General features: G+C 39.5%; 1 protein-coding gene and 1 non-coding gene across 3 annotated transcripts in view; one reads left to right on the top strand and one right to left on the bottom strand.

Moving 5' to 3' along the window:
* LOC117232926 (sestrin-1) overlaps positions 1-22,144 on the top strand; it is a 150,441-nt gene that overhangs the window by 60,091 nt on the left and 68,206 nt on the right. The window lies entirely within an intron of this gene.
* Trnak-cuu lies at positions 21,091-21,163 on the bottom strand. Its single transcript has one exon. It is a non-coding gene; the product is annotated as a tRNA-Lys (tRNA).

Genomic DNA, 22,144 nt, shown 5'->3' with positions numbered 1-22,144 from the left:
AGAGAAAAACAACGCCAAAGCCTGGCTGAAATTAGTCAAATTATTTAAATTTAAGCATCGTCGAAGTACACTACCGCGAACCTCTATTTAACGCTTCATCTGGATACTAAGTCGTTTTCAACCAGTAATTTCAAGTAATTTTTCATCATCTTTCGTGTTTTGTATAAATTTCGTCTTACCGAGAAAGATTAAAATGACATATACCAATTTAATAAATTATTCGATGATATTCTAGAAAGTTGGAAGAGTTTCGAAGCATTTTTTTGGAATTTGTGAAAACGCAAAAACCTGAAAGAAGGTGCATGAACCTAAATCAGCATGTAGACGACGTCAATAAAAATAAGGTTGCAGATGATGTGTTAATTAAGATTGAAAGAAACAGCAGTTGCTAATCTGATATTATTTCTGGTTTCGTGTCATTTTTCGTGTTCCCTCTCGATCGAAATGAAAATTTTCTTCCAATATTTCGTAACGTTTTATTAATTGCTTCGTATTAAATCTCGTTTATTTCGAGATCATCCGTGTTAACCAATAAATAGAATAAATTAAACAAATCGATACAAAAATTAGCCAAGGAACTGGTTTAATCTGAATAACGCTCAACATCAGGATCCTCGACCTCTTCTTTCGCTTGCCTTTCAAGTCTATGATTTATCTATCGTTCACCGAAGCTCTCGAAGAGATATCTTTTTTTTTTTCGTCCTAGCATTATGTTGTTTGCATTGAATTATGCGAGGCAGTCACATGATGCAACATTGCAAAACAATGATATCATCAGACGCCACGCGATACGCAGGTGGTGCGTTGTATTTTCGATTGTGGTTTCGCGATGGGGTGACTTTCTGTGCCGATTGTCGACATCGTTTCACGTCGTACGAAAGATAATACGCCACTCGAGCGATGCATTTCGATGGTGGATTTCGTTGAAACGCAATTTCGTGGGGATCGATAAACATAACTGGTTTCTGACAGCGCGACAATTTCCATTTACACGTTGGTCATGTATATTTATGTTGATAAGTGCTGGTGCAAGAAATTAGCAATTAACCAAGAATATCCTTTTCTTTTTATTTTTCACATTTATCTTGCTGATGATAAACTGTGTGAGTTTAGGTTACAACGTTGGCTTATCGTACGTTGAGGTGTTAAGCTCGCAGTGATAGAGCGTAGAATTGTTATTAGGCTTTCAAGGATTTCATAGATGGCCACGTTAATTTAATTCTACGATTCATCGTCGGTTGATATCAGAGTCAAGGAAGCATCCGAGTTTCGATCGAGTTCGGTGCGCGTATCGAGACGTTACGCGACATATTAATCGCGACCTCGATAATCTATAATTGCATCAATCTCATCTTTCGCATACGTTATCGCCTAATTACTAACCGACTGCGAACAAAAATAGCGCAGGATAATGGCCAGTGACGTATACATCGTCTCGAACGCTTTTCGAGTTCTTTTATTCTTTTGCTTCCTCGTTCGCTCGGTGAAAATGTAATTTACATTCGTGTGACAACCTTAATATTCGATATACAACGAATGCAAATATCGATATGCAAATTTCAAGGTGACGATCGTCGCGTGCCACCTTCGTTTCCAATTATCTTCGAAGATAGAAACATCGAACTTCAGAATTTTCTTATTTCTCGCGTTTGATTTCTTAATTAGTTGGCGATTAATCGATTTCATCGCGTCGTCTCGTCGCCATTCGCGTCTCCTCGCGTATTTACGCGTAACACCGCCCACGCAATGCGTTTTGTCGCACGCTATCTCTTTTCCGCTCCATCTCTTCCTTCCTTCTTCTCCGCATCTACCCTTTGAACCGCGAGCTTTATCTTTATTTTATTTATAATTAGCCACGCGAGGACGGCGCACACGAGCAAACGAAACGGCATATCTTTCCTTGAACGTGAGGTTGTTCACGCGTCGATTGTTATGCAAAGCTTGGTCGATCATCCATCCATGCTGTCTGTGATCTCGATCATACCGTTTTTCGACGATCACATTCCGTTTTATAGAGTATCCTGTAGCTAATGATACAATCGACGGATAGATGATTTTACACGAGAAGAAACAAGTTTTGAAGAAAATATAGAATACAATTTTTTCACCTGGCGTTTTGTTTTCGAGTAAATGGACTCTTAACATTCACCAAAATACTCTCGGCTTGAAGAATTTCACAGTAGACTGACGTTTCTGTCGACTTGTGTCTTTATTGTATTTGATAATGGAAAACACACGGTGCAACGGAATATTCGTGGATGATACATTTGATTTGGCCAGAAAACATTGAACATTTTTCCTATTCTTTTTGGATACACAATTCTCTTTTCATACTGGGAAAAGGAGAACTTTCTTTCAGTTCTCGATCTTTTCTTCTAATATTCTAACGTCACTTTTGTATATTTTTTAGAATACACAGATAGAATATTGATTTTACGTGATACGAATAAAAAGCTTCAGAGTTATTCTGTGCTTTAGATTATTTTCTCCTGTGGAATCCGCTATACACGTCTGGCTCGACTGACTCGAGTAGTAATCTAGACAAGGTTTAAGATGCAACGTGTTACATCGCTTTATCTCGTATTATGATAATATTGCTGCGTTATTTTCTGCGCAGGTCACGAGTGACTTCTGTGATCGCATTTACTGAAACCTCCACCATGATGTGTCGTTCGAATAAAGGACAGTCGGTTGATTGGATTTATTAAGTGGCCTCTATCAGAGCAAGACATGTCTCATCGTTGTCGCGCTACTTAGAATAAACAATTGCGCGTTCAGATTCGAAACGACACACGAAGCAAAAACCTCGAGTCAAACGTCGTTTCGTAATGTCTCATACACATATCATCACATTGTGACAAACTCTGCACTCTAGCTATCTACGGATGTAGTGGTATGTAACTTGAAGAAAATGCGTCTTTCCCTCGTTGTCGCATGACCGTCGAACCCGCCTCAATTATGTTACACTACCCGCCAAAAGTTTAGATTCATTGCATACAATTATACAATTCAAAAGGAAACGTCTGTTTAGTATTCCGCTGCTTTCGTAAAGTCTTTGAATATGCGAATTAATCAACGTAAGGAAAATTTCGATTAATATCTACGAGTCTTGGAAGTTTGTAGTTTTTGGTCAAATCTTTCGACAAAGATCTATCAAATTAAAGAAAATTTCTCTATATATCTGCAATCCTAGAATTTCTGCTACCTTCAGGAGATATCTTCGGACAAAGATCCATCAAACTAAAAGAGGATTTCGTTGATATCCGCAATTTTAAATTAATAACAAAATTGACGATTAAACTTTATTTTAGAATTCTTTTATCGATCTGTAAAAATAGCAATCTTAGCAAAAAAAATAGCAATTAACTTTAAGAATCTTCCCGAATCTAATCGAAACTCGAATTTAGTCGTAACCTAATCAACTCTAATCAAATCCTTCGTTTTGGTACTGAAAAATAAAGTTAGTTCATTGACTAACGATATAATTCGAAACTTTTACCAGATATTGTATATTTGCAAAGATGCAGTCGCATGCCAGCGAGTTGTTTATCATTGGAAGAGGGTTCGACGATTTATTGACGAGCGTGTTGATAAAAGCGTTACGAGCTGCGTGCAGAATGGTACCGCGAGCCTATCGATGCAGGAAAAAGAAAGTATCGCGAAATTCTGGGGGAAGAGAGACGGGAAAGAGGGTCGTTTCATCGACGTATGTAGGAAAAATTCGATAAGACCTCGTGAAAGGGGCACTTAATCGTTCGATTGACCCTCTGCTCTGACGGCTCGGCTAAACTGGCAATCAGTAATTGTGTCAGACAACCGGCTGCCCTTGTTGACAGTTCTCGATGTCAGCGCACATCCCACGAGAATCGTCGAATATTGTCTCTTGACTTTCCAAGATACTCTTTAGTTCGTGTCGCGTCAACGTTTCTTAATCTACTCATGGAGAACACAAGTTTATTTTCGGAGTGGAAGTATCGTTTATGATAGAAGCTAATTCACTTAAATTCCTCTTTTATTTATCTTGTTATTAAAACGTTAGTGACTGGTAATTTTATCGAGAGTATCTCGAGTATCTTATCTTAAAATATAAAATCACAAAACTCACAAATACACATTTTATCGAAATCTTAAAGAATAAAATCATAATTAATCAGAAGTTGAAATACGCGACTAAATGCGAATTTAAAAAGTCCGGTCTTAAACCACTATGATTATCATCCTGCCAAATACATATTCAAAAGCTTGAATATTTGAATATTTTTATCTATATTAATATCTCGAGTCGTATATATTTTGTTGGAATCTCGCGTTATTAATGCAACAAACCAAGAACTGGATTTTAAGTGTTCGACGATCGTTCGCGAGGATTCGACGATCTCGCGATTCGAATCGAACGATATTCGGTGATTTGTTCGTGGATGGAATCCAGGCGACGACACTGCGCGCATAATTGCATTGATCTTCGTGAAGTCCGGCTGAAACGATGGTCGGATATCACCAATTACCCATGCCAGTCATCGTCACATGTTCAACTGTGTCCCCTATTCGTTATCAAGCGTGGAGATTTTTTTTAGACGCCGGGTACAGGCTGCACTCGCCGAGCGTGTACGGTATGCGCGTAAATCCGCTCCGCACACAATACTCGCTGCACGACCAGCGTTTCACTGTAATACCAAACTACGTCATATAGTGGATTATAGTCCAGCCGCGATACACCGGGGTCAAACGCCCTGTTATCGCAATGCCTTCGCATGAGAATACGTGAACGCGTAAATACATCGTAACTTTAATCGATTTTTGCTAATTGACGTTCACCAACCGATTATTCGTACACGGAGATCAAAGTATCTTCGTGAAAGATGCTTCTCGAGCTTGCCTATTGATCATCTTACGTTGAGTTCAAATTTCTTCGTTCTTAAGCTTGTCGAAGATTGGATAGATTTAACAATCTTCATGACGATTGAATATCTTTCACAAGAAAAATTCAGATGAACGATACTTGTTTAATCGACCAATCGCGGGCAGACGCGATCACGAGGAAGCGCGTCAACGGGAGTCGTAAATTCCCGTTACGATTAAAACGATCGACGCCACGAACAGATCGAACTCCTATTTCGATTAGGATAATAGAGGTAGTTTAACGAGTATAATGCTTGATTAATAGTTCACAGGTAGTATATATTTCCAACATCTTTGTAGAAAAGATAGTTACGCTGGTGCGTAAGGTATAAAGGTGAAGTAGGTGAATGATCCAAGGATCTAAAGTCGATAAAGAGATGTTGACTGTTCTGAAGATGATGAACCAGCGAAGTTCGGTGACGATGCTGTTGCAAAGGAAAACTCTTGTTCGGTGATGATGATTGCCCCACCACTGGTCGCTTGCGGGTGGAATCCTGGGAAACATGGGAAAACCCACGTTTCCTCAATTTTTACCTGATGTAGCAATAACCATAAGAAACCTCTTGATTCGAAGATGCTTTATGCCAATTGACGGCTTTAGCGGTAAATCGAAAAGCCTCGTTTTATGACAGTTCCTTAGGATTATTGCCATCCGCTTAATTGTGTTGACGTGGCGAGTGGCCATCTCGACCGAGGGATAGATTCCGGGCTGCGCAAGGATTCATCCGACGAAACAATACTATTGTACGATATTACCGGTTATCGAACGATATCGTTGATATTCAAATTTCTCCGCAGTGATTCTGATATTTATTCTACTTTAATTAAATATCTATCTTAATACTGAAACTATTACGGTGGTCACAATGATCAATTCGTGATGTTTCATTGAGATTTTGCAGGCTCGTTGAAGTACATTTTTGAAGAATCGAACGACTCTTTCTAAAATGCGCATATATTTCTGTACAGCTTTCATTTAATTATACCTGTTTGGTGTAACCTGTCGTTTCATTTGGCTTACCTTCCCTGGAGGGGTAAACCGGTTTACCCTCCGAGTTTGACTATTACTAACGTTAAATCGAGTAGAATAGGACATTTACTGGTCATGGGGCTGGGTTTAGAAATTTAGCTATTCTATCGTACGTTTCTAACAATATAAGCTTCTACATAGATCAGTGCGTCAATTTTGATTTTTTCTATCGTTAATTCAATGCGCTACGTTATTATGGTTTAACAGGTTAGATAACCTTTCAGTCAGAAACCTTGAAGTCAATGATAAACGAGCAAACTAAAAGAAAAATACCTTCCGCCTCCTTGAACCAGAAAAAGCCAATCAACTCGCAAAATTGATTAGGAGGTGCAATAAAGCGCTTCGAGTTACGATAAGCTCATCGTGTTCGCATAGACATCGTTTACTTATCGTCGTACGTTCTATCTGTGCTCCTAGGTCTTTAACTGGGCGTATCGTACAAAAACAAGAGAAGTAGGTCAGTCGAAAGTATAGTACGTTCCGGTTTTATATGCGTTACATCGCGATTGCTGCTAATCAAATCGCAGCTCATCTCGCATTTTTTCGCGTGCACGCGGCCACGCACGCGCTCGGTGAATACCACGATAGTGCTACCGATAGCGAACGATAACAATAATCGTTTACGCGATTTTCTGTTCATTCGATCGTCCAAATGTATTCGAATTCATGGGATCTCTCTCTTTCTCTCTCTCTCTCTCTCTCTCTCTCTCAGTGACTCACGTGGAGAATATACGGGTTGCAAGTTTACGTAATAATTAATTATGCGTGCTCGTCGTTCGAACATCTCGTTCCTTCTTCTGTTGTTAATAGACGCTGCCTGTTTTTTTATCGAAAATGAATATAAACGATTAATAGTCGCTTGTCAGAAATCACGTGCATTACAAATAAGTTGGATAAATGGGAGATAAGTCGCTGAGTTTGCAAAAAGAGATTCTCGTGTTTGTATTATAGTTTGTAAACGTAATGGTGGATAGAAGAAGGTTCAGATTTAATAGATACTTGTGTGCATGAATAATATAGTTACTTTTTATGAGGGTAATGGTTATCTACTTCGAGATATGTGTTATATCTGTACCGCGGATGTGTATGCAAATTCAAATTATTATGAATTCAAATGAAGAGTTAGAATCTAAGTGGAGATCTGTTTCATTCTCTAAATATTGTCGGATAACGTTATGCGCATTCAGTACAATTTTGTTCGTCGAGATTTCCCAAACTGCATAATTATCTTCGATTTAATCGATCTTATTTCTTCTTCTTACGTACATAATTTTCTTCTATAAAATTATAGTGTCTCGTACCGGTTACCTTTTTAGATCATCTTTCTTTCACATTGTATCGAACCTAGGCGCATACATAAATAACAAACATACGCCACGTATCTACATAGAACAAGAATTGTTTATTTCTAGGTCAGCGCCAAACAATTTCAGATATCTTTAGGATCTCGTTAACGACTCGACTAGCAAATACACCGACCGAAATTGAAATCTATCAACAAATAAACTACGCCAAGTGTGGGGACGGGTGTACAGTAGTGTACACGCGGCGCACGTATGATAGATCCGTGTTCTGATCTTGTTCGCATTCGGCGAACAACGTTACACGTGTCGAGATATTGCGCCGTTCCCCACCGCTACAAAATTATTACATCGATTAGCACTCATCCAAGATGATTATATTTTTAAGGTAATTCGCGAGACGTATTCGCGATTTGAAATCATGCGCAAGTGAACGCTCGTTGTATAATTTTGCGAGCTGACAGTGCTCATGGAGAGAAGGAAATATTTCTAGTCGATATATCATGTCGTAACGTAAATGCATCCTCTTTTTATTTTTATACGCAAAGGAGAAAAGCAGGACGAATATATGTTGCAACTTAATAAATTTAAAAATGAATTCTTTCGTTTCACGAACACGTGAAATCAATAATAATTTATTTCCATGTTTGCAAAAGATGTTCGATGTATTCTCATTTCGATGTAAGAGTGTTATTTGCATATCCTGGATCGATGTTACTTTTTCATGTATTCTTACTGTGTCTCGTGTTATACATTACACATTCTTCATTCGTTGTAAATGCATTACGTTATTTATCGGTATGTTTTCTATTCGTTGTAAGTCCACTATGTTATTTATCGACGTGTTTCCTATTCGTTGTATGTCTACCACGTTATTTATCGATGATGAGTACCAGCTCAGCTGATTCAAGTTAAATAATTGATTAGACTTAGGCCATAGTATTAAACTTTCTCGCTCACCGTTTCAAACGATTCGTTTAAATATTATCTTACGTTAATGGGACAAAAAGTTTGATCTTAGAATCTGCGTTGACTAAACATTTCTTTATCCTCTCATTGAGTATTGCAAGCTCGTAAAATTTAGATCCTTAATTGGCCGTTCAATGTCGTTCACGTATCATTATGATTTCTTGGACATGCGAAGTCAGTTAAATTTCTGGCCTCTTGAATTATATTTGACTCGCTAATGGCGCATAAAATATTAAACGACACTATTTTATACTCTGAAATATTATCTTGTTTTAAGTTAAATACGCCAATGCTGCTCAGAAGAACTCGTAATTTACTGCATGAAGGAGCTCGCTGTACGAGGTTTCGCCAACTTAACTATGTTAATCGCGTAATAATTAACACCAATAAATTTTGTGATTCGATTAACTTTTTCTGGTTGCAATTCTCCTTCAAATATAATATCAATAGAGTATTGTCACCCACAAGAAGCTTGCGATCGAATTTGTATGCTAAAGGGTTATATAACCGTGAATAATAATAATAATAATAATAACAATGATAATTTTATTACAATATTCCGTACTTTGTAGTTCGAATCTCGACAAAATTTCCTCTTGCGATCGAGTCATCGACATTATTGCAGAAATGTGTTAAAGGAGATTGCAGTTCGTTCACAATGACCGGTTACGATAGCCATTTTGCAATACGACGAGCCGATTACGTAATCTTGTTTTACGGAATTCTTGCCCGTCGTCAGAGACTTTGTTTCACCCACGCGATCCTCCGCGTAATCCTTCGCGACAACAGGCACGCGCGTATGCGTCGAATAAAACGAGAAAGAACGCGTAACGACGTAAGATATAACATCATACGAACCGCTGCGATAAACTAGCCGGGCATTTCGCCAAATGCGAATCTAACTTACCTCGACCGTCGCATATCGCGTCTCCCCCGCGTGGAACACATCCTGTATACGCGCACGTTGTATTCTACGATTTGTAAACAATGATGCGTCATAAACAATAGCGGAATTCTTAGATGAGAATTATGGTAAATGGTAGGATTTCACCAAGGTCCTACTGATTTATTTTTCGTTCTTAGTGCTCTTATGTTTTAGACGTGATATATCGTATGGTATATCTACTTACGTTGTCTCGATCGAATCGGTAGAATTCCGGTCGCGAAATTAGTGGTCGAACCAGGGATAAACGTGACTCGAAAATAGTCAGCTGTCGGACTGTTGCTATCCACCGTGTGTGTTTATTTTTCATCGAATAAATCTGCATACGATCTTTGGCCAACTATTTAGTGTCCAAACAGAAGAAGTCTGTACGAATCGATAAATGGCCAGCGTGACGCTCTAGCAATCCTCAACGTCCTTTATAATTTTGTCTTATTAGTGATGATATTTGTCTTTCTAACGTACGACGTTATTTGTCAACGACATTATCTTACGACGAGAAAATGTAAAGTTAGATCAGAGCCTAGGAGTGAAATTGGGTTTTTTATATATGGATCACGAGATTCCTCGAAAAATAAAGAACGATCTTCTTTCTACTAAGAGGATCTAAATTCCAGGAATTTCGACTTGCTGAGCACAGACTTCGCGCAAACGTTAAAAGTGTTAGAATAATTCGACTTCAAACCAGCAATCCATACCAAGAATCCTCTACTCGTGGCGTTTACTTTACGTACCATTTCAGCTCTTCAATTATCTGTTTAACACAAAAATTGCAATCGTATCGTTAGCGGTTTATCTGCAGCTAGCGAATCGTGGCGATTCTGTTGGCGGCGCGTTCCCCAACATCGTCTTGCTCTTTTTATCGGCTCGACCGACAAAAAGCCTGTTCTTTTTGCATTGTTTATCATGCTGCTGCACTGTACAGTTTTATCTTACGACCGGTTACCACGAGTTTTATGCGTTTTATCAAAGCCGTTTCGCTTCCCTTCCTCACGATTACGCCATGTTCGCGTTCCGACTAATTATCTGTGCTCGTTTCATACTTTATTGCATCCCGATGCCCGCTATGCTTCGCCCTAACGGGGAAATTGCCAGGCGAAAATCGGAAAAAATCGACGAAAATCGAACGGTCGATGCTTGGATACTTTCCGAAAAATTCATCAGTGTTTTATCGTCTCTTTCGAAGATCGCAATTCGCGGAATTGACAAAGAATTTATGGCTGCGAAAAGAGATTGGTAGATGCAAAGATCGGACGTTGAAAACGTGATAGTGGTCAGCGTGTTTACGAAGGGAAATAAATTTCGGATCTTCGGGACGTCGTTCGTACAGGCAGATCCGAGAAACTGGTTACAATGCGTTCAAACAGTGTATTCTTGGAACGCTCTCCTCTACGAACGCTCATAACAACCATCGTGGAATTTGAGTGTTCGTGTTACAGGTCTGTCGTAGATCTTCTCGTACGTTCGATTAGATGTCCCCGACAATAATAAAACCATCGCACGAAAATTCAAAAAACGAAGATTTGAAAGTTTCAAAGTGAAATTGAACATGTATATGGAAATTACAAGACACGTGTCGAAGTTATACATTTTATAGAGACGAAGAAAATATTCGATACAGCACAAGTAATGAAATTTTAATGCGCACAAATCGCCTCCTTCGACCTTTTACCACTCCCTGTCGTGATCGTCAGCTTGTTCGCGTAATGTTACGCCTACGATGATCAGAATGCGCGTGGATGGCCGTTGTTTACCGTTTCACGATGGATTTGTACTCGGCACGGCGATCGCCTCGAAACTTGCTTCCTCCGTCGCGATACACGCGCTCGTCCACACGCTGACTTTACAGGGCTTTATGGTTGTCTGATGAATTTTATAGCAGGCCTTGAAGAGCCCCGACGCTGTTCTGGCGAGCGTGGAAGCTACGATTGACGGAGCAATCCGCCGCTGAGTGATGTCACGTATCAAAAGTACTTACGCGTGTGCACCGGGGAACACGTGCAAACTAACGATCGGCTTATCGTTCGCATGCTGAACACACGTAGGAAATGCATACACGTAGACCTCAAGGAGACGGGAACGAGTGATTTTTATTAATAGGTTCGCCCGTTTCCATCGCTTCCATTTTCATTCGAATAGAGCTAGCAGTTTATTCGAGTGATCGTTTCCTTGATAGAAATCGGAGAGTTTAGAAAATCGTAAAAAAGATTCTTCCATGAAGATTGGTCCGATTTTTCTATGTGATCTGTGTGCTTATCTGTAGGTATTTGTAGGTAATTCTTCTATAATGAAAAGCAATAAAAGGACGACGATAGTTTTATTTCTACTGTATATCTCAGTCGTTTATGATTTATGTAGTGTGGTGTTTGTCCTTTAAAACGCGATCTCGTGACTATTTTTAACAATTAAAAGACGCAATCCTTCTTGACATCCTGGAATTTACTCGCTAGATACAATATGTAAGTACAGAAAGCGTGAAAATAATAGAATCGAGGAAGGAAACTTTGCAAAGACCATAAATCTATCTACTATCTGAATAATGGCCTATCTTTCAAGTATTATCGTAACATCGAAGAAACATTCGCACCTACAAATTCTACATTGACACGAACTCGGAACGATCATTAAAAATTACATTAGAAATTAATCGGTATGTTGTCAAGTACATGCGTGTTTACGTCTCGACTCGGCACCGCAACTTTCTAACGCATCTTTTACGTGATACGCTTAACGATAACGCGTGGCATAATAAAAGTCGCGATGTTACAAATAGCTACATTTAATTGGTCCAATCCATTCTGTACATTATTCCAGTTACGTAAGTCGAATGTCTGCGTGTGGTTTGATCAATTCGTCGTTCCGCTGTAAAATTGAAATTGCTCGACGTGCTTCTTCGTCGTTGATTTTCGATCGGCGAATTGTTCGTTGAAGATAACCGAGATCCGCGATCGACTGTCATTCGTTCGATTATCCCTAATCTGACAAGGGATCGGAATGTCGAGTCGTTCAGATAGAAATGCGACTGGTTTTCTCGCGGGTTAGTCGAACTGCGCACACGAGTGTCTACCGCAAAGTATAGTAACTGGGTCAACGAGTCGACGATTCGTTTATCTGTTTGTTTGCTCGCAGGTTTAATACAACAGTTATCGGATCGAACGATTTGTGGTTTCTTTCAACCCGGTACAGTGGGTGGTGTAGGTTCTAGCATAAAATTCCATCGCTTCTAACTCGACCGATATAACTTGTTTGGATGTCTAAAATCGATCCTCGACATTCTGTGATTTAAAATCTACGTATTTATATATCTATATTTTTAATTATTACCTCATACACTTACTACTTCGATAACTTTTGTTATTATGTTATTACATCGTTATCTGCCAATCTGTTTCTAACAATTACTTCTTCTTCCCAATAGACTCAGAAACGGAAATCTTCACGAGTAAAAAATAAATCCTTATTACACAATGGTGATAAGTATCATATATATATATATACTTACATCGATAAATAATTAGTACGGAATGTCAAAGTCAAAGAACGAATCGCTGTTTCTCGTCACATTCGCGGCAGCTTAGCCAAGTCGTAATTACTTCACGAATTACTATAAATCACACGGTTATCGTCGTTATCTCGCTGGAGGATGTTTTTTCCCGATTTTCGAACCAAGGAAGTCAGGTGTGTACCGCCGGTTAACGAGGAAATTCTTGGAACGGTGAACGATCGGCCAAACGTACCAGGAAACGTTTTGCATGAAATTTAAACATCCTCGGGTTGGCGGTTCTCGTTCGCTCAAATCATCCCTCTCGCCTCGTAAAACACGACCGTAACCAGTGGCAATAGTACAAAGTCCTTTAAATATCTTCGGCTTGGCCACGGGTTACGTAAAAAGATAATCTTGCACGAGCAAAGTAGGTTGCCCGCACCCGTTATCTTTTATGTAATAACATCTCTAGCAGCGTTTCTCTATCGCGGGAGGCTAAATTCCATCGCACGGTGCGTTTCATTTCGCTTTACCGCTGTATTTACCTTACGTTCGCGCGAAGGGCATATACTCGTCGGATCCTGTCGATCGAACGAGTCGAATCTTCTCAAAGACGCCGTTCTTCTTGACGACACAGCGTGACGATACTGTTTGCTAGATCTAGGCGCGGTCTCCTTGATTTTCGTCCGTAAGGTCGAGAAAAAGAGACGCTGATACCTTTGGAACGACGATAATATTTAGATAACGATAGCAGAATATTTGGAATAGCTAGAAAATTAAGGATTCCTTGGAAAGGGTTTAAGAATTTAATACTAAAATGTGTTCCGATATACGTTGTAATATATGATATAGGTAGTCTGGTATCGACTAGAGTAGACTAGAAAACACGTGCAAAGTGTTCCACGGCGGTTTACAATTTGTCATCGATAAGATACGTTCTAGAAAAACAAGGAGCGGTCTTCGAAACCGGTGAAGTCTTTCGCGGAAGGAACGACGCGTTTGCCGCTCCGCAAGACACTTGTTGCATCAAGCGAGACGCCAGAGATTCTCTCGATTGCATAATATCCGCGAGTACACTGCCTTTTCTCAGTAGCGTGTCGATAAGCTTCGGCACCCCTTCGTGTTACTCTCTATTCGATCGAGCAATTCGGCGTGTTTGTCGATAGTTGAAATATTTACAGCACTATCTGAATTTGATTTATTGGCAGTGAAAATAAGGATATAGGTATCGAAAAGTAGAAAAATTTCTTATTATTACAAATATCAATTGACTATGACTTTAAAGCAACGATTTGATTTTGATCGATTTTTAGTTGATTTTTGTCGCTTTACTCAATTTACTGGAAATTGGAGCTGCCCCTTTATTGCGACAATCCCTTCTATTCCGTACAGATTGTAACGAGAATCAACGACATCAGATTACGGATAATTATAGAGTAATTTGCTTTTGTTCTCCTCTTTAATTTTTCGTTCTTCACGCGACGGTTACCGGCTTTCGATACGTAACGACGATATCGAACGCGAATCGGCTTTTACGCGAACGTTAACAATTACTCCGTTTATCAACGCGTCGATCGCTCGGTTTTATTCCTCCCCTGTGCGTTCCTCCCTTTATTTCACTTTTCATTTCTACACTGATTAATATACGAGCTGGTTTGGAAAATTGCGCGCAATTTGTATCCCCTTAACGATGATTTAGTAACGGAACACGTACATCTGTTGAACGTCACTGGCATCAGATCAAAGGGATAGATAGCGCGTTTCTCGCCGGATAAACGATGTGTCATTTTAAACGAGCCGATCGATACAATGAAGGATTGTTCGCTTTATATAGACACCGTATTAAAACTGTCCGATTTCTAGCATGCAAATTTGTCAGGTTCAACATTCGAATCGTTATTGTTTCCAAATCGTGGCATATAAAACGCAGAACGTTGCATGAAAAATCTGTGATGAAAATTTGAATTTCAGTCAACGTTGGCGTCTCTTTGTCATCGTCGTCGTCTACAAGTTGGTTGGTTCGGCTATTCCTTCTTTCTTTCTTCGTATCAAAAATTAAATAAGAAGGAACGAGTGTATTTGTCTTAGCACTTGGAAACAAAACATGGTGTACTCGTCTCCTGTTTGTCGTGTCGTAAAGTTTGTACAGCGATTGCAGAACACTCCTCTGTCAAATATTATTCTCTATACGCGCACGCCTTTCTGCTCCAATAATAATTTCCCTTCGCTTCGAAAAAGAAAACGAAAAAAAAAAAAAAAAAAAAAAAGAAATAAATAAACGTAACAAACGAATAAATTAACGTTCGAGTTATCGACGACCAAGGCGTGAAATTTGCATCATAGAAAGCCACATGGAAAATACACGAAAGGATACATAATGCGAGGAAAAAATAAGCCTTTGTCTATTATTATACAGTACCACTCTTAATTACTCGCACTATGCTCCTTCTATACTTTACTTCGCTTCTATTATAAAAGCTAAGACTTCCTTTCTATTGTTAACACGTACGATTCTTTATTGGAACAATGAACACTGTTTTGTATATATTAGTGGCTAGAAATTGTACGTGCCTTAAATGTCCATCAACGATTATCAGTCTATAAGTTCTTATAAAATATGATCAATTCGAAATGTTAGCAGTATCAATGTTATTACAATGCAAACAGTAACGTAACGATTACGAAAAGTGGTGTTTCGCATTAAAAATTCCAAATATTTCGCGGAGAACAGATCCAGATGGAACACAGCTGTAAACGAAGTTGCACGAGTCGCAAAGTTATACGAATATTACAGCACGAAGATTTACTGCACTCGGCCAAAACGGAAATGTCTTTGGAATTGTTCCAATAAACAGGAGAGATCCGCGATGGCCCGTTTCGATCGACACGACGCGACGGTTTATCGGCGATGTCGATGATGTCGAGATTTTACGAGAAACAGTCGATGATCGGCTGCATCGAATGGCTTTGGTTGGTTTCTCTTCGCGGCATCCACCCGGTGTTCCAAAATAAGACACCTTTGCCACTTATTACACAGTCGCGAACGATGCAAACGCGAAACGAGGAGGTTCTATCTTTACCTTCGCGTATGAGCTAACATCGGACGATATCTTTGGCTTGTTTATGCCCACGTGTTGCGAAACAATTTCGAGAATCATTAGATTCGTCAGGATGACGGCAAATTATAATTACCCACTGCCCGGGTTTAGGATCTCGCGTGATTCTCTGCACATTTTTCATCTGTCTCCGGATATTTCGTTCTATGACGCTTCTATAATGCTGTAATTCGAAAGTTACGTGTTTTCTAATTTTTATTACATTTTCTTATCGATATATCGTCTTATTGATTTACGTAGGCATTCTTATTGCGTTCAAAATTCCGTGTCGAGTTAAAAAAACGTTGCATCCACATGGGTACGATATAAGTCGTAGAGATATACAATCACATACATTTACATACACAGAAATTATTCGCACCGTCGAGAAAATAATGAAAATGTATAGAATAGCGAAATAACGCGAAGAAGCTTTTAACGCGTTTTATTCAGAGATACACAGTAAAGATTCTGATTTAATAAAATGGTAAAAGAAACTTGAGACCTTATTACGTGATTTGTAATTACGAACGAAACATGTTATGGTAATTTTTTACGTTGTTTACATGAGTAGATGCTAAAAAAGTCTGGCTGCAATTATGAAACGAAAAAGGAAATATTACAGCACATATTGGCTATTGTACCAGAATAATAACCTATAAATCTTCTAAACTTTACGAGGCGTTCGAAAGTATAGATATTATGTTTGAAATCTCGAGTCAAGTGGAATGTATTTTGAAGCGCTTAAATGGATCGTATTTTCAAACAGTCTCTTGACGTCAAACACACGCTATACGAAAACAACAACGTACACATCGAGTTGCATCGGCGAAATCGAACAATTACGGTTAAAATAGTGCTAATTTCTGAGTACTCGAACTACCTTAGCCAACAGTTCGCTTTAGATTGCCAACAAAATCGAAGTAAACACAAGTCATGATGCATCGCACATTAACAACTTGTTTCTAAAAGAGCATTTAAACGACGCGACGATTCTTGATCAATTAAATTGCTCAAAATAAGTAGAACATCGCATATTGCAACAGTTGTATGTGTACTTGTGTAATTTTGTGTCCGCATATTTTTAACGATAGTCCTAAGATTAAGAATCAGTAAAGAATCATACAGTAGCTTACACGGAAGTATTTCAACGTTTGAAAAACTTTTATCACTGTCATATCGACTTAACGATCGAATTTCTGAGTGTTTCGATCGTTCGTGAGATTCGCGTAAAATTTCTTCAACGTAGCAGAAAAATTCGCGCGAAGAACGGCAACGAAGGACCGTGGAGAGATCGATTCGTCGACCGGCTTTTCCCAATTAAAAGTGACTCAGATGGATTTTTTTGCAGCCGCACACGAAGCGCGGCCGGTCGACGCTGGCGTGGTTAATTAACAATTGCATCGAGCGATACGCATCGCGTTAATAGCACTTTCACTCCTATCATTTCGCTCGGTCGACGCTGAAATAACATTGCGCGAAGAAGAGTTGTTGCCGATGAGTCACTCGGTCGCTGGTAACCAACCGAGTACCGCTCCTCCTTCTTTCCTCTGTGAATCTTTTATTTTTCATTTTTTTTTTTTTTTTTTTCGACATGTTTCGTTTTATAGCCGCGATTAGAAGAGCGTGAAACAACTGCAACTATGATTCATACGCTGCTGCATTATGACTAATCGAATTTTCGACCACGTGCAGTGCCTTTTCGAATGTGCAGCAATGTCGAACCTATGCAAGAGTATCTTTTGGTCATCGTTGGAAGTTTTTGTGAATACACGAGCCATTCAGAAGACGATCGAGCAATTTCATAAATTGAAAAGCAAAAAAAGAAAGTGCTGATTTCGCAAACGATATTTTTTTTAATCTGCTATTATGCAATGAACGAAATAATTTTTGAAGCAAGTAATTTGCTCTTTGAGAATTGAACGTTATTCGTGTACCTATGTTTGACTTCTGAGAAGCTCGTGTAATATAATATATAGGTATATTATATTACATATAATAAATTACATATAATGATTATAATAAATTACATATAATATATTACATATAATATAATACATAGGTTCAGAAAAAGTCTTGGTAATGGTTGAAATACTTTCGTGAGTTACTTTATATCGATTTATGGCACCGATAGGTCCCTAAACGAGTCGAAAATCAATCAATCTTCCTCGGTTCTATTATTACGCAGCGTGTTTTGCTTGTTGTCGGTAGTCGCGTATGCGTGTGACGCGATGCTTTTTGAGAGTACACGCGAATACGCTCGCATTCGAGTTTTGGAAACGTGCCGTGCAATATTTCAGCAGCACAATTTCTCAGACGGCAAGGACCGAATATACGCGACAATGGAGTCCATCCAACAGGATCACGGAACGGAAAGCCCTCGTTACGTTAGTGACCGGGCGCTATACAGACTTATTCGAATAACATATCGACTATTTTCAGGCTGCGTTCTATTTAAAACAAATACCGAAGATTCCACGAATCATTCAGCCCCGCGGTTAAATCTTGCGGGTGAATTCGCGAGCTGTCCTCAAAAGTAGACATCTTGCGAATTTATTACCGTCCCTTGAGTTACTCGACTGTTTTCAAGCTTGTTGGCAGCTAGTTCTTGGTTGTTCAGGTGGATGCTTTTACTACGTTATTTATTTTGTTCAAACATTGAAATTTAAGATTGTTTGTGTTACTACCATTAGCTTGGACTGGTTGTTGTTTACAAACTACTTAATGGACCTGCTTCTATTGAATAAATATTTTTGGGGAATGTTGTAAGTTAGTAATTATACGAGTTAGCTGCGGTAAGAAATTGTCGTACGTAATAAGGAAAAGTTTGATAATACAACGAGTCAAGTTCTGCACAAAATTAAAAAAAAATGTAATCAAATGAACTAGAGCTTTCTCTTCTTCGACGTAAGATCGTAAAAGCTGTTTACGTGATAAAACTCTGTAGTCTGCAATCTATCTCGTAATAGCTTTTCAATTATTAGCTAGTAAGTTATTGTATTTGTAGATAAATACAAAAGTGACGGAACTGAAATTGTAAATGTAACGTAGAATTCTTCTACGACTATATATATATTACGTAGGTAGATAGACATTTATCCGAATTTAATTCGACGAAAATCCGTCGGCAAACAGTCTCCCACGTCAGAATTAGGCCAGTCGCAAAATAGCTGTACTCGGACGCGTTTATAACGCGTCTCACTACTTTGGATGCCGCGTTCTCGTCGCTCGTCTTTGCGTGTCGCACGTGCGTTTACCTACACTCCCTGTTGGCATTATCACGTGTCCATTCCGTGGTGGCCCCCATTGGCACTCACCCGCCAGGTTCCTCTCGCCTATGAAATCTGCCAATCCGCGATAAATCCAGTATAAAGTACGCCAACACTCTTTATCGAAGCAAAATCATTTTTTACTCCAACATACTCTTGATATTTTATCTCCTGTGTCTCTTGGAGGGATCGAACGAGACACACGCGTGAAATTTTTCTTCTCTGGCAGATCGTCTTCTCTGTTTCGTTCTCTTACGCTTTTCGATTTCAACCGTTTCGTATCGTAAACATAGCTGTTCCGCTTCATACACAATTTCGTCTTGTTCTACCAATCGATCTATAAACCGAAATACCCGCGTGTTTTCTTCTTACGTGTATAGTATGAAAGTTATAACTGCTCGAGCTATGTATAAGTCACGAGCATTATTAGCTAGACTACTTAATCGCGACGGTGTTCGAGTTAATCTTAGACTGTTACTTTGTACTCTCATAATCGGTGCACGACAAGAAAACAGCGTTATCAAGGTGGCTATTAAGGTGATGATTACGTATTGTAATCAGTAACAGACTTGGGTAAACAACGATTAGAAATGTACATTGTATATAGGATACATATTCGGAGTTTGTATCGATCATTTGGTTAATAAATGGCCGTTCTGTTTCCCAAACTATAAAAATCGAACGTATCGGTATAGGTAGCATGCAATTGGAGTACTCCACATTTTTATTTCCAATCTCGATTAATTATTCATGAATATTTCTTTAGCAATCGAAGAATTTTATCTCTTAAATCGATCGATTTAAATCCATCCATCATCATCCTATTCGTTTTATTTTCCTTCTTCCAAATGTAATAATCAACTATTCGACTAATCAATTATATTCCATAGCACATCCCTCGCGTTTTCCAACCAATACAGTCGGAATCGGCAATTAGAGTCACGCGTTTCCAGCTAGATCGACGTTATTACAGAGACAGAGAGTGGCGATCGGAAACGGAAGGAACCACGGGCTATTAATTACGCATTGTCTCCCGTACGTGTCCCGTAAACCGATCTACTTTCGCTGGCCAGGGACGAAAGGCTGTGGTGCCGGCTGCGATCTACCGTGTCGTTCGATAAACACTTTATTTCGGGTCGTGTCGAAACGTTGCGGTGGTGTGCCGCATGCCGTGCACCACCTAAAAATACACGACTCCGCGGACCAGCCCTATCCCCCTCTGCACTCTCATCGAAACTGCACTCGAAAATAACTTTCAGAAACACCTGGCACCTCGGCCTGTCTATTCTGCACGTTTCGATCTCGCCTCCTCCTCTCCGCGTTATTCTCTCCTTCTCTTTTTGCCCTCGCAACGATTTTTCCACCAACGAGCGCACCTGTCCGACGAATTTCACTTGCCTCTAATCCCTACCACGGGCAGCAGGCCTTTGAAAACTTGAATTCACACCGGAGACTTCTAATAGGAGGGTTTGCCGGATAATATGCAGGAACCGGACCAAGGGAGTCATTTAAAGGAAGCAACGAATTTGACGCGCATCGTCGTCGTTCTACGAACTTGTTTGTGGTTTCGTCTACACGAAGGTGACGTTACGTCACGTCATCGTGTCTGGTTATTTCGTTCGAACGAAATCGGATTTGTCACGACGTGATGTATCTGATGTGCTTCCCTCTCTTTCTCTCTCCTCTTTATCCCTTTCTCCTCTCCTCCCTTCTACATCTTTCCCTCCCTCTCTCTCTCTTTCCCTCCCTCTCTCTCTCTTTCCCTCCCTCTCTCTCTCTTTCCCTCCCTCTCTCTCTCTTTCCCTCCCTCTCTCTCTCTTTCCCTCTCTCTCTCTCTCTTTCGTAGCTTTGCGAATCCATTAGTCTGTTGATTTTGATAAGATTACGCGAAGATTTCGATTATTTACATTCTTCGAGCGACTTGTACCTTGAAACGGGAAAAATTTCCGACACGATTTCGGTTTCGTGCGCGTGCAAAAATCCCACGACCCTTATCGGATGCTTAATTCTTTCGAGATAGACCTGTGGAGTTAAATCTCGAGTATACATGTCGTTGGTTTTGTGTGTTTCTGAGAAAAAGAAAAAAAAGACTGGTTATCTCGCCCAACGTGGGGCTCGAACCCACGACCCTGAGATTAAGAGTCTCATGCTCTACCGACTGAGCTAGCCGGGCTACCTTGGCAATTGGAAGCACGTTCAATCGGAAATTGTTGGCGAATTTATCTGCAACTTGGAATTACTCATCGAATTTTATAGCCTTGATAATTAATATTTGATGTGTTTACGGAGGTTTAAGGAATTAAGGGATTAATAAGGGTAGAGATATCGATGGTAATTAGAAAAGTCGTTGGCGCAAGATTCAATACATTCTACGCACATGGATATGTAATTATGACTAATTATATCTATTCTCTTATCGCCCGACAAATAATTAAACGAATAATCTCTACAAAATAGAGATATTAGAGAGTCGGTAATATTGCTCTTATCACGATCAATTGAAAGACTCATTATTCCTTATTTAATGTCATTTAAAGGTTGCTTCTCGTTGTTAATGTTGGAACTAGCTACGGCTAAAATGCATAAAATTATCTGTCGAAGATATCGAGACAAAAGATGCACGGCAGAATACGTAAAAAAGAATTTCAAAATGGACGAATCAAAAGATTTAGGGACATCTCGGTAAAATGAATTTTCTCACGCAAAATCGAAGAGATTCGGTGTGAAGCCGGCATTAACTACCTATATTTGCGATAGGTTGATACTGGCAAGCTTCCAAGGGATGCTTGCTAGCACGTTGGGATTCTTAGAAACAGGCTGCTTCCCCTTCTTCTTCCTCTCTGTGTCTCGCTCTTTCCCCGTCTTTTGCCGCGAGTATATTCGCAGGTCGATGCTCGATCATCGGGTTTTCTAGGTTAATCACCGAGCTTTTCGACGTACACGCGGACGTAGCTCGTATTTACGAGCTTCTAATAGATCTTCGATACGATTCACGATCGATAAGATCTTGCCACGTCACGCGAATTTTACCGGTGGTCGATGAGCGACAGATATCCATTTCGCGATATGATGAGCTGCCAGATAAGAAAAAGGGAATTTCTAAATTAATAGTATTATCTGCCAATGATTAAAAATTCGAGCGACGATTTAACTC

The sequence above is a fragment of the Bombus vosnesenskii genome, unplaced genomic scaffold, assembly GCF_011952255.1.
Source record: "Bombus vosnesenskii isolate JDL3184/JDL3185 unplaced genomic scaffold, Bvos_JDL3184-5_v1.1 scf7180000013263, whole genome shotgun sequence".
NCBI classification, from domain to species: domain Eukaryota; kingdom Metazoa; phylum Arthropoda; class Insecta; order Hymenoptera; family Apidae; genus Bombus; species Bombus vosnesenskii.
Note: the sequence above shows the minus strand (reverse complement) of the source record. Positions and strands in the feature narration are given on the sequence as shown.